Source organism: Anser brachyrhynchus (assembly GCF_964034855.1).
Source record: "Anser brachyrhynchus genome assembly, chromosome: 1".
Taxonomy (NCBI): domain Eukaryota; kingdom Metazoa; phylum Chordata; class Aves; order Anseriformes; family Anatidae; genus Anser; species Anser brachyrhynchus.
In genome coordinates this window covers 108,147,638-108,158,442 of record NC_137694.1, presented here as the reverse complement: position 1 = coordinate 108,158,442, position 10,805 = coordinate 108,147,638, and the positions used below count along the sequence as shown (strand labels likewise).

General features: G+C 35.6%; 1 protein-coding gene across 3 annotated transcripts in view; it reads right to left on the bottom strand.

Annotated features, from left to right (window-relative positions):
• Nucleotides 1-10,805, bottom strand: part of LOC308188541 (uncharacterized protein) — a 259,739-nt gene that overhangs the window by 210,575 nt on the left and 38,359 nt on the right. The window lies entirely within an intron of this gene.

Sequence of the window (10,805 nt, the reverse complement as noted above, 5' to 3'; positions counted from 1 at the left end):
TCTCCATGGCTTTTATTCTGTTAAAAGAACTGAAATGCTCTCACAGTAGTAAACCTATTAATAGGAAAATAAGTTAACCTTCTTTAAGGGAACAGAATGACATGTAGAAGAATGCATGGGCTTTCAAATTCCTAGGAATTAGTTTGTTTGGGGTATTATGTCTTGAACTGCTAATAAATTAGCTGTGCATTGTTCTACAATGACAAATAGGGTAAATGAGCTCATGTTATGTTAACATGAAACTAAAACAATACCAGAAAGACAAATGGCATTCCAGTGATTGGTATCAGGATGAAGGCCAAAGTATACAAACCAGATCAGTGACGAGACTTAAGCTCAGATACTAACACAGAATATCAAATTTAGAGTCAGTAATTGTTTGTTTGTTTTATGTGTAGAGCACCTGATATACAGTTACTTATGTCAAGATGTAACCTCATCTATTATTAATTCTACTGTATAAACTGTCTAACAAAAGTATAGCTAATGCTTTGAATTTACAATTTTATGGGAAATAAAAGTCTGACAAACATAAATATAAATCCAGAGATCAATATAAGATGGCAAGTAAAATACACAGCAATATCATTGGTTTCATATAACTGCACTGAAAACGTTACCATGTTTTTAAAATTAAAAAAAAAAAAAAGTAAAAGCATTGTCTGCAGCAATACGCTAAATGTCTCAGAGGCATTTGATCTGGCAGAAGACAAATGGACATGAGGATTTTAGATTTTAGTGATCCAAGACAAAGATTTCTGGCTGCAGGCATAGCAGTCCATTGGTAATGTCATACCATGCTGTGTTTGCACATAAATTTCTAGCTTTGCCTCCTTTGACTGCTTTATGAGTTCTTCCATGTTCCATCTTACAAATATACATCAAACCAATATACTGAAGGGAGTCAGACTATGCAAACTGATTCTCATATCACCTTTTATTACTACAAAGAATAGACACAACTCATGCAAACCCATAGAGACTCAAAACTGGTACCATCAGCCAGATGGCTGCATTGCCGATCCCTTCTAAGGCACATATGTACTCAGAGGCTCAGAGACTCAATCATTATTCAGCAAATTGTGAATGTCTTCTGGGTGCTTTAGGATTCTTTGTAGTCTTCCTGAAATAGATAGCTTTAAACATAAACCAGACACATGCCAAATCTAAATAGTAATTTAAATGGAGAAATACTAAGAGGAAAAAATGCCTAAGCTATCCTAAATGAATAAAGTACCAAAAGTATTTCTCCCACTGGACTAAATTATATTCCTTTCATGTTAGACGATGAACATATTTCTCTGTCCAGGGTATTTTGTTGATCTCCATTCAAAATTAAATGAACATATACTTTGAACAGAGAGAATATAGCAAGCAATATTACTTGTTATTAGAATTATTTCTAAGGGCCGGGGGTTGGGGGGAGGAGGGAGCGGGGGAAGACAAAATAATCAGTGACAACATCACACTATGCACTTCACATGGAGCCGTGTTATGGATTGCTAAATTGGTCTGGACTGCATTTACTTTATCACAAGTATCTGTATCGGCGAACCTGTTTCTGAAGTAACCACCAGCATCTACCTCTGCACTCAGGCCCCTCCTTATCCCCACATAAGCGGTAGCAAGAAGATTCACATACAGATACAGCAACCTTAATACAGAGCTCTGGAATGACAACGTTTTTTGAATCCAAATTTAATCAACAGTGCCACCACGTGGTTATGTAACGGCACAAGTTAATGCTTGCCCATAAAAATGATTGAATGGTTAAAAACACGCTTGTATTTTGGAACTGATGTCTTACTAACAGTGCAATCGAACTTACTGTACGTGAGTTGTTAATTTTAATGGAATGTAATGCAAATCTCTCCACAGCAATATGTTTTCTGTTATAAATATTCTGTAATTACTCACCAGTCTTGAAGCCTTAGTAATACTGAACTTCCAATAAAAAACATATCTTTTTTAAGGTTTCAGGATATTCCAGGGAAGGGTTCATAAAGCCCTCTGAATTTGTAGGAACAATTTTACCTTTTACCAACCTTTTAGCTCTATGCCACATTTTTATTTAAAGTATGCAAGAGAATATCAGGGAGAATAATACTTTAAAAACTACTCCTGTAATGCAGTAATTTCAGAATCTTTTTTCTAGTCACAGGATATTTTTAGAACCGATTTAAATGACTGGTGTTTTTTTTTTTTCTTTTTCTTTTTTTTCATAGTAAAAAGACAACTACAAGTAAATATTAAATATATTTTTATGAAAACATATTTTTTTTTTTGCAAATAATAATCTGTTATATTTCACACAGACCACAGTCCACATAGGAAGACTATAAAAGATACCTGTCCCAGGTTTTCATATCTGAGATGTAAGGTGGTAACATCAACATCTCTCAAGAACAGGGAGGAGTGAAGTAAACTTAGTGAGGTAACAATGAGATGTCTAGCATAAAGGCTACTGACATTTTTACATAAGCAAAGGTGACTTTGCAGTCCCTTCTGTGCTACTTGATAGAGAATTTGGGGAAGGAAATAAGCTAACATCTGTGCCAATGTATATTAAGGCCACATTGACTCTTGCAGCACATTGAAGGATGACACCTATGTGACATTTCTGTGTTAGATCATAACTTTTATTCAGTAAAGTATTTTCCATGCATAAACTGCCTCTAGATTATGAAGACAAGTCTTGCACTATATAATCCACAGTTCCACTACCCCCAAATCCATCAGTCCAGCTTGAACCACAGCTACACGGAAGAAGACACCAAAATACTGGTCTGTTAAGTTTCACAGATGTCAGCCCCTTTTCTGATGTGCAGAGGCAACAGCCACCTTCTTGGTTTGCTACGTCCTGTCCGAGGTGGTATTAGTGAACAATGGCTCGAACATGCTGCTACTACTTAAATGGCTCTACAGTTTGCCAGGGAGCAGCAAAAGCAGGCAGCTCAACCAGGGTAGGGGAGTGACATGGACCGAAGGCAAGAGCTTCAGCCCAATGGGATGTACCAGGGAAAGGAAAGGCTTTCTTTGCTCAGGCTTTTTCTAACACTCTTTTCCAAGGCCACTAGCTGTGTTGCCTCTAAGTTGGTCTGAGCCCAGGCAATCAACTTCCATAAGGTGGTGGGAGGCAAGATGTACAGTTATGCATATGAAGAACATCGTTATAATATTGGTACTGAATGGGATCTAGTCAGAAATGTGACAGCTAACTTGCACTGTAAAAGTTTTCAAGCAAAAGACTTTAAAGTGTTTTAAGATCCAGTAGTTCTATTTGTTTCCTTTCTTATGTGTTAAAGTATATAATAAACTAGTTTATAAATTATATGATATCAGTTATAGCACTGTAATTTTTGGGTTGCATGGCATATTGCTTTGTGAATAATCAGCAGACTTGGAATGAAGTTCATTGGCCACTGAACAGCCTTAACTTGATTCATTAAGATATACATTCTCACAAAAAGTCTTATATATGATAGTGTCATATGAACCTTATTTCCTAAACCGCAGGCTGTCCCATTTGTAATCAAAGAAAAGAACAGCTCTGAGCCTTTGTCTGCAGACTGTGGGTGCAAGAGCCAAAGAGGTGTAGAATACAATGAGAATAAAATGAAATTTATTTGATCAAAACCAAATACTATTAAATAAATTTTAAAAAGCTATCCCAGAATAACAGAATGGTTGTGGTTGGAAGGGACCTCTGGAGGTCATCTGACCAATGCCCCCTGCTCAAGTATTGCCACCCAGAGCAGGCTGCCTAGGACCATGTCCAAGCAGCTTCTGAAGATTTTTTTCAAGATAACAAACTCTCTGGGCAACCTGTTCAACCTGTTTCTGTAGGATCTAAAGCAAAAATCTTGAGTATGAAATGCTGAAAAATATATTAACAGCCACACTGAACAATCACTCAGACATAACAGTAAGAGAAGAAAATGAGCATCTTTTAAAAACAATCTCCAAACTACTCAACACTCTGTGAAGGGAACTGTATTGAATTTTTGGTAGTTCACGGTACAGGTAACTAAGGAAATAAATAGGGTTAAGAATATGATGATGCAGAAGTGCTGGGCACTTACGTCTACACTTGAAGCAGTATAGAATAACAGTTACCTGGCACCTTCGAAATCCAGGCTCTAAAAAGATAAAGAAACTTGGTAATTAAATATAGCTAAAGGGACTGATACCAACCTGAAGGAACCAATAAAGGGCAATTTAAACCTGGATCCCAAACAAAATGTTAGAGATTTTTCTTTAAGGAGATATCATGAGAAATATACTGCATAAGCAGGAAAGGTTTTGAACATCTGATTTATTCCTTGGTATAGACCCTTTTTCTGTCACTGAGGACACTCAAACTGCTAATGAGGTAGGTACAGAACAGCCAAGTCTTTCCTGACAAATAACAGTGATGGTTACACTTTCAACCTTATTGAACAGACCACCTAGAACAGAAATGCTGATGATAAAGGTGCTGCTGCTGCTGTATCTCTGAGAGGGAATGTGAAAAGCATGAAGATACTCCATAGATTTTGGGAAAAGAGACATGGTGGGAAACCGTATTATATGAAATAAATGTGTCCTCACAACACTGCTGTGAGATATGAAATTTTTACAGATTTGGGATCCAGAAAAGTTAATTGACTGGTGATGAAAGCAGTCAGTGACAGACCTGGTATTCGTGGTCTCATCTTGCATCATGTTCAGTTACCTACTCACTGGCCAGAGGCTCACTGCATGCTTGTTTTAACGTGCTGTATATGATAGTTATGCAAGGGATGTAGCACAGAGCCACTGAAGAACAGCACTCTCTGCACCAGAAAACATATTTCTGCTGGAAGCTGTGTGCAATTGGGAACCTTTGATGGGAAGCACGCATCTGGTTTCTTCACCCTGGAATATTTGGTGCTTAAGGCCTAACACAATGAGGACAATTTTAATGACTAAATGTAGCCTGTACAGTCTTAAATTACAAGGTGTCTGGCAGTGGAACAACATTTTCCGTCTGCTATTCTGACCCTTAACAAAAAACAAGCAAACAAAAAAAAAACATTAGCCTGGTTAATTCAGTGGGCTCATCACATACAGATGTAGAATATCTATAGATGTAGATGTCTATATTGGAGTTGTTATGATGGAATTTAAATACCAATTCTCAACACGCAAAGGAGAAATCTCCTTACATACTTTCTTTAAATCTGGAATGATTCAAAACATGGTATTATTTTTTTCTGGTCATGGAGCTAGCTGTAGGAAATTCAACTAGTTTTCTTCAGGGAATAATTGCTTTGTAATATTAAACATTGATCATAATTAAAAAAAATAAAAATAAATAAACTGCCATGCTATAATTACTAAGAAAAAAAAAAACAGCAGATATTTTATGAAAAAGTGTTTTGTTGTTGTTGTTGTTGTTGTTGTTGTTTGTTTGTTTTTAATTTTGCAGAATGTGCCAAACTACACTTTCCAAATACTATTAGAGAGAAGGGACTGAATGCTGATCTGATAATGGAAATGATAGTTGTCTCCTAATTTGGCAATAGGAATCAAAATATGCCAAAAAATAGACTAAGTTAGCCAATGGGGAAATGTGAGAAAAAGTTCATTATCAGAAGGCTAGCAAATAATTATATAATCTACATTTCAAGTAGAGTATGCTGGACAAAGGTATTTGCAATATCTCAGAGAAAATGAAATTCTAATAGCTCAGGAAGTTATGCACTGAGCAGAAAACAACAGAATTGCTTACATAGCTCTGTTACAATCCTTGAGAAATCAAGCATTGTAGAAATGCTTGTGTTAGACAATTTAAAAATGCAATTCCTGCTTTAGCCCTAACAAGCAGAGAAGTAGCTTATACCTAAAGCAGGCAGATAAGCTTTTTACTCTAAGTATTGTTTCCAAAATAGATATAATATTCTAAAGCAAAACAAGAAAGGCAAAGACTGGGAGGATTCTCCCCATGCACATGTTTTCAGAGTGCTCAGAAGTCAAGACCATAGATTTACCCAACAGGGCTTTAACTCTGTTTGTTTGTTTGTTTGTGTTTGTTCATTTTTTAATGTACCTTCTGAGGGGATAAAAAGGTAAAGAAAGATTTTCAGTCTAATTCCAAAATAACCATGACAAAAGTTGTCCAGTGTTGATACTTCAGTGTATCTTTCAAAAAAGTCTGAATTCTGTCAGAGCTTGCTTTACGTCAGGTATCTCAGAGCCTTCTCTTCAAAATCCTCTAATAAAAAATTGCCTAGTGGCTACTCTGCTCTTTCAGAAAAAGATGCAAAAGCAGAGACCCTCTAATGGTTGAAGGTGGTGCAATTTACTATATTTTCACAAGATGGCTTACTCCAAATCAAAGAAGAAACTTGAGCAAAGTGGTGCTGACAGAAAACGTTTATGTTTCTGCTTCCTGAAAGGGAAAATGACAGCTTATACTAGATGGCTAGTATAAGCCGTCTTCCATTTGCAACATTCACGAAAAGAAAGATTGTTCTCAAATTAATAGTAAACTGAATGCATAGCTGTAGAGATCTGTCCTCTGTAGATTATCTTTTCTTTCTTTAAATGTCAAATCAGAAGTCATTCTTTTCTTTTACTTCATGTCTCGTTAATGAATGAAATTCATAATAGTCATGACAGGAAGGACAAGAAATGTCTTTCCCTCTGACCAAAAAAAGTGGCTGTGTAATCATCTCTTCATCTGTACAATGTGGCAGCTTAAATATATGCTGTAGAAAGTAACACCAAAACAACCTATGTTTTGATGATTTAGAATACTTCTGAGAAGTAAAACATATAGGTTCCCGGTAGGCTGAGCTCATATCTCATATGAACACTTTAGGTAAAAACAAAACAAAACAACAACAAATGCTTTTTTTTGTCTCTGGTCAGAACCTGAAAGAATACTATAATTGTTAATTTTTTATTTATTTTATTTTATTTATTTTATCTTATTTTATTTTATTTTATTCTATCTAATTTTTAGTCCAGTCCTGCAATGTGCTCTGTTACTGTTAACTGTAACAAGCCTGCCAGGTAATAAAAGTGGAGGGAGCCCAGTGTCTGGATTGTGTGTGAGGCTGTGCCTGTGATAGTTGGAATTGTTCAATTCTGTTAAAGATGAGGCATCTGTTTCTAGCAGAACCTTCATATATATATGCAATGGATTTTAAAGACAGACACTGGGATCTGGGTCTATGTTCACAAAGGGCACACAACTTTTACTAGCACCTTAAAATTTTTGTCGCATAACCAGGTCCATCTAAGCTGATGTTGAATCCACTTGAATCAGTACTTATGCACTCCAAATTCTTATACAGAAAATTAAAGCACCTTCTTCCAATTAGTGAGATTTTCAGTTTCTAAGGGCTGATCTATTAGTTCATCTACTATGTCTGCCAAAATTAGACCCATGTTCAAAATATTTCAAAATAATTAATGTTTTGTGCACTATGTCATCTTGTTGGCAATTCCCCCAATTTAGCAAATTCCTCATTAAGAAAAGATAGCTAAAACTATGATGAAAAAGCCCCTGAAAACATAGATCAGCATCTATGAAATGACCCCTGAGTCTAACACTATTTCACTATGTTGTCAGTCTTCATGGTCTACAACTACATAATGCAACAGAATGGTCATATCAAGGCCATTCTCTACTGGGAAAACCTTCTATGCCAGATAATTGTTAATTTACATGAATTCAAAAAGTTTTCAAGAATGTGACTGGAGTTCTGAAGATACAGTTCTAAGCTTTACTGATGTGTATATCCCGTCAGCAGGAAAAAGAGCCAATGCTTAATACATTTATTTTGAAAATCTCACTCTGATCCAATCTCCTTTGCTAAGAATATCTCTTTCTGTAATGCCTGTCCTAAGGTTTTTCCCACATATATGTAAGCTGTTTGAAGGCGATATCTGATTCCTCTTAATATCTTTAAGTGGCCACCTATGGCTGCTCAAGTTAAAATAGCCCTGCTAATGGCCTTTATTGACAAATGCAATTTCTCTTTTTGTATGCCTACTACTGTCGTTTGAGTCACTTAGTGTTAAAGACTCAAAATCTGTCTTTGGTATCTGTGCAGAATGAAGAACTAATTATGTATACTCTATAATCCTTATGGGTCTGCAGTCTTATACTTCCCAATTTCAAAGAAGCTGGTTATAGTACCATACAGAGAAGGAAAAAGCAAGCACAGTATGCTCTGTGAGTTCTGGAATTTGTGATTTTAAAATGATGAAAATTTCTTCCTACTCAGCAGAACTCTGCCACATTCCCAGACTTGCTCGCTCAGCCTGACAGTTAATCACTGCAGACAGACAGTGATTAAGAAAAATATCCGAGTATCTCTAATGATCACATTTCATTTTTCTGAACAACAAAAAATTAAGTTCCTTATAAAAAAATGATTAACATGTATATTAAATATGCTTCCATACATTTTTGAAAGGAATTAATGCATCCTTTCCTCTCAGTTTGGAACGTTGCTACCAAAAACAGGATTATCTTCTACTCTGACATAGTTAACATATTTGCTCAGAAGTTAAATATTTTTGTACAAATATTTTATTTCAAGTATCCTGAATAATCATATGTGTCAAGAAACTATAAAGAAATATAATTCTGTAGAGGAATTAATAGTACATCACAAGATTTTATCAAAACAGCATAATAAACCTGATCATGAATGACAATATACTGCAATTGTGTTAAATAGGGCTAAATGTAACCCATAATATCTAAACATAATAAGCAATTAAGCATCTTTCCTAAAATCTGAGGGTTCCAAGGAAAGTTGTATCATCAGCAAAAGGGCTTACAGTATTTTAGCAGAAACCTGTATATGCACGTTCTCTTAACTACTAAGATATAGGATATAAAAAACAACACATTCTAAAAGAATATAATATTTTGTGGAATCAGACATCCAAAGCTCAAACATAACTGAAATTAACCATTGAAATTAAAGTTTTGTTCTGCTATATCCATTTGAGTATTCAAATCATTCAAATTCAAAATTTTCCTAACATCTCCTTCTCATTCAGTTTTAAATTACGGAAATAGGATAAAGAGAGTTCAGGGGTTGTTATATCAAAATACCTTGTTAATTTGGCTGGAATTTTCCATGTTGAACTGTAAAGACCCTAAAGTGCCTGTTGTTCAGCATTTCAAAGTACCTCAAATTGGCCCAGCTTGAGCCAGCATGTGCCTGAGTTATGTGGTGTTATGGCATCCAGGATTCATGAAGAGCCTTGTCTGGTAAACATTTTTGCATAGGTCCAAAGTAGTCAAGGATTCTTAAAAAAAAAGCCTCCCAACATCTTACATTGAGCGTTACTTTTTATGTAACAAACCTGTGACTTCAACATTTTCTAAGGAGACCTACTGCTTGGATAAAAGGTAAAAGTGTTACTTGCTTTTCATTTTCTAGTTGCTGCCCTTTCAGTCAGCTGCAGCCTTCAGACACAGGAGAACTGCTTCCCTAGGTGCAATTAAGCTTGCGTAAGACCTATTCTGGCATGCCCCCTGCAAGTAAGATGTCCTCAAATAGATGAAACTTCTCAGTGCAAAAGAGAACAGACACAACTAGGCTTTAGGCAGAAAGAGAAAAAAGACTTTCACTATCTTTGAAAGTTTTTTCAACTTGGAAAATCATTATGTTGCTAACAGTAGAAGGTTGAGGATAAAGAGAAGGCATAGGGAAAAATTGTTTACCCTCCCTTTTATTTCTATCCATTTTAATTAGTCATTTTCTTTATTTTATGAAGACTAGCCCTTTAGTTTCTGCTCAGATAAAACTAAATTTTGAGATTCAAAATGTTTTGGGGCATAGTCTTTAAAGAAAGAATGTAGATTGATCCATATTTGGCAGGCAGATCCAACCTGGGGTCCTGACACATCTTAACTTGAAATTCTTGGACCTATGACTTTTTAAGAAGACGTGCATTCATAACTAACACTTAACTCCAAAAACATTGATTTTATGACTTCTCAGTCAAAAAAAAAGGAAGGAAGGGAGGAAGGGAGGGAAGGAGGGAGGGGGGGAGGAAGGAAAGATAAAAACAGAAAAATAAACTGTTGAACATCCAGAAAATAAATTAAATACTGTATTACCTACAAAAACAACAGTGCTGGGGGAAAAACAGAGAATAAACAAGTTGTGCAGATCATGGTTTCATCTGCCTTCACATTTTAATTTGTCTCATATTTCAAAACCAAAATATCATAAAATCTAGTAAAACAAATAAAAAGAAATTGTGACCTCTTGAGAGGCTGCATTATTAGAAGTCCAGATGTGAAATGGTCAGTTGCTTATCAGATGGTTGGTAACATGGCAAAACACCAATCACCAAATTTATACATGCAGATGGGACAATTATGCAAAAATGCTTGCAAAATGGCATGATTAAAGATCAAACTAATACATTAAAGGAATCTATATGAGGTTCAGCTCAAGCAGGCAGTAAGGAATCATTGTAGGTTCATGTACAAGCAACTGAGGTGACTCAAGTACCTCCTATGCAAAGTTTGTTCACAGCTTGTGTGATACTTATCTTAGTCCTATATGTCATTAAAAAGTGAATTTTCACCCCTAATAAATTATCTGCTTTCAGCCATATCATGTAATCCAAAGTTTCATTTTAATCAACGTTCTAGTATTGTCAAGCTGTATGAACTTCTGTGAAGCTTTTTGTTTTTAATATACAAATTTTTGTATAAAATGCTCAATGAAGTTCACCTAGAAGGTCCACAGCGAGAGTACATGCTAGAAATTAGCATGCTATCAAACTATATATTTGCATCC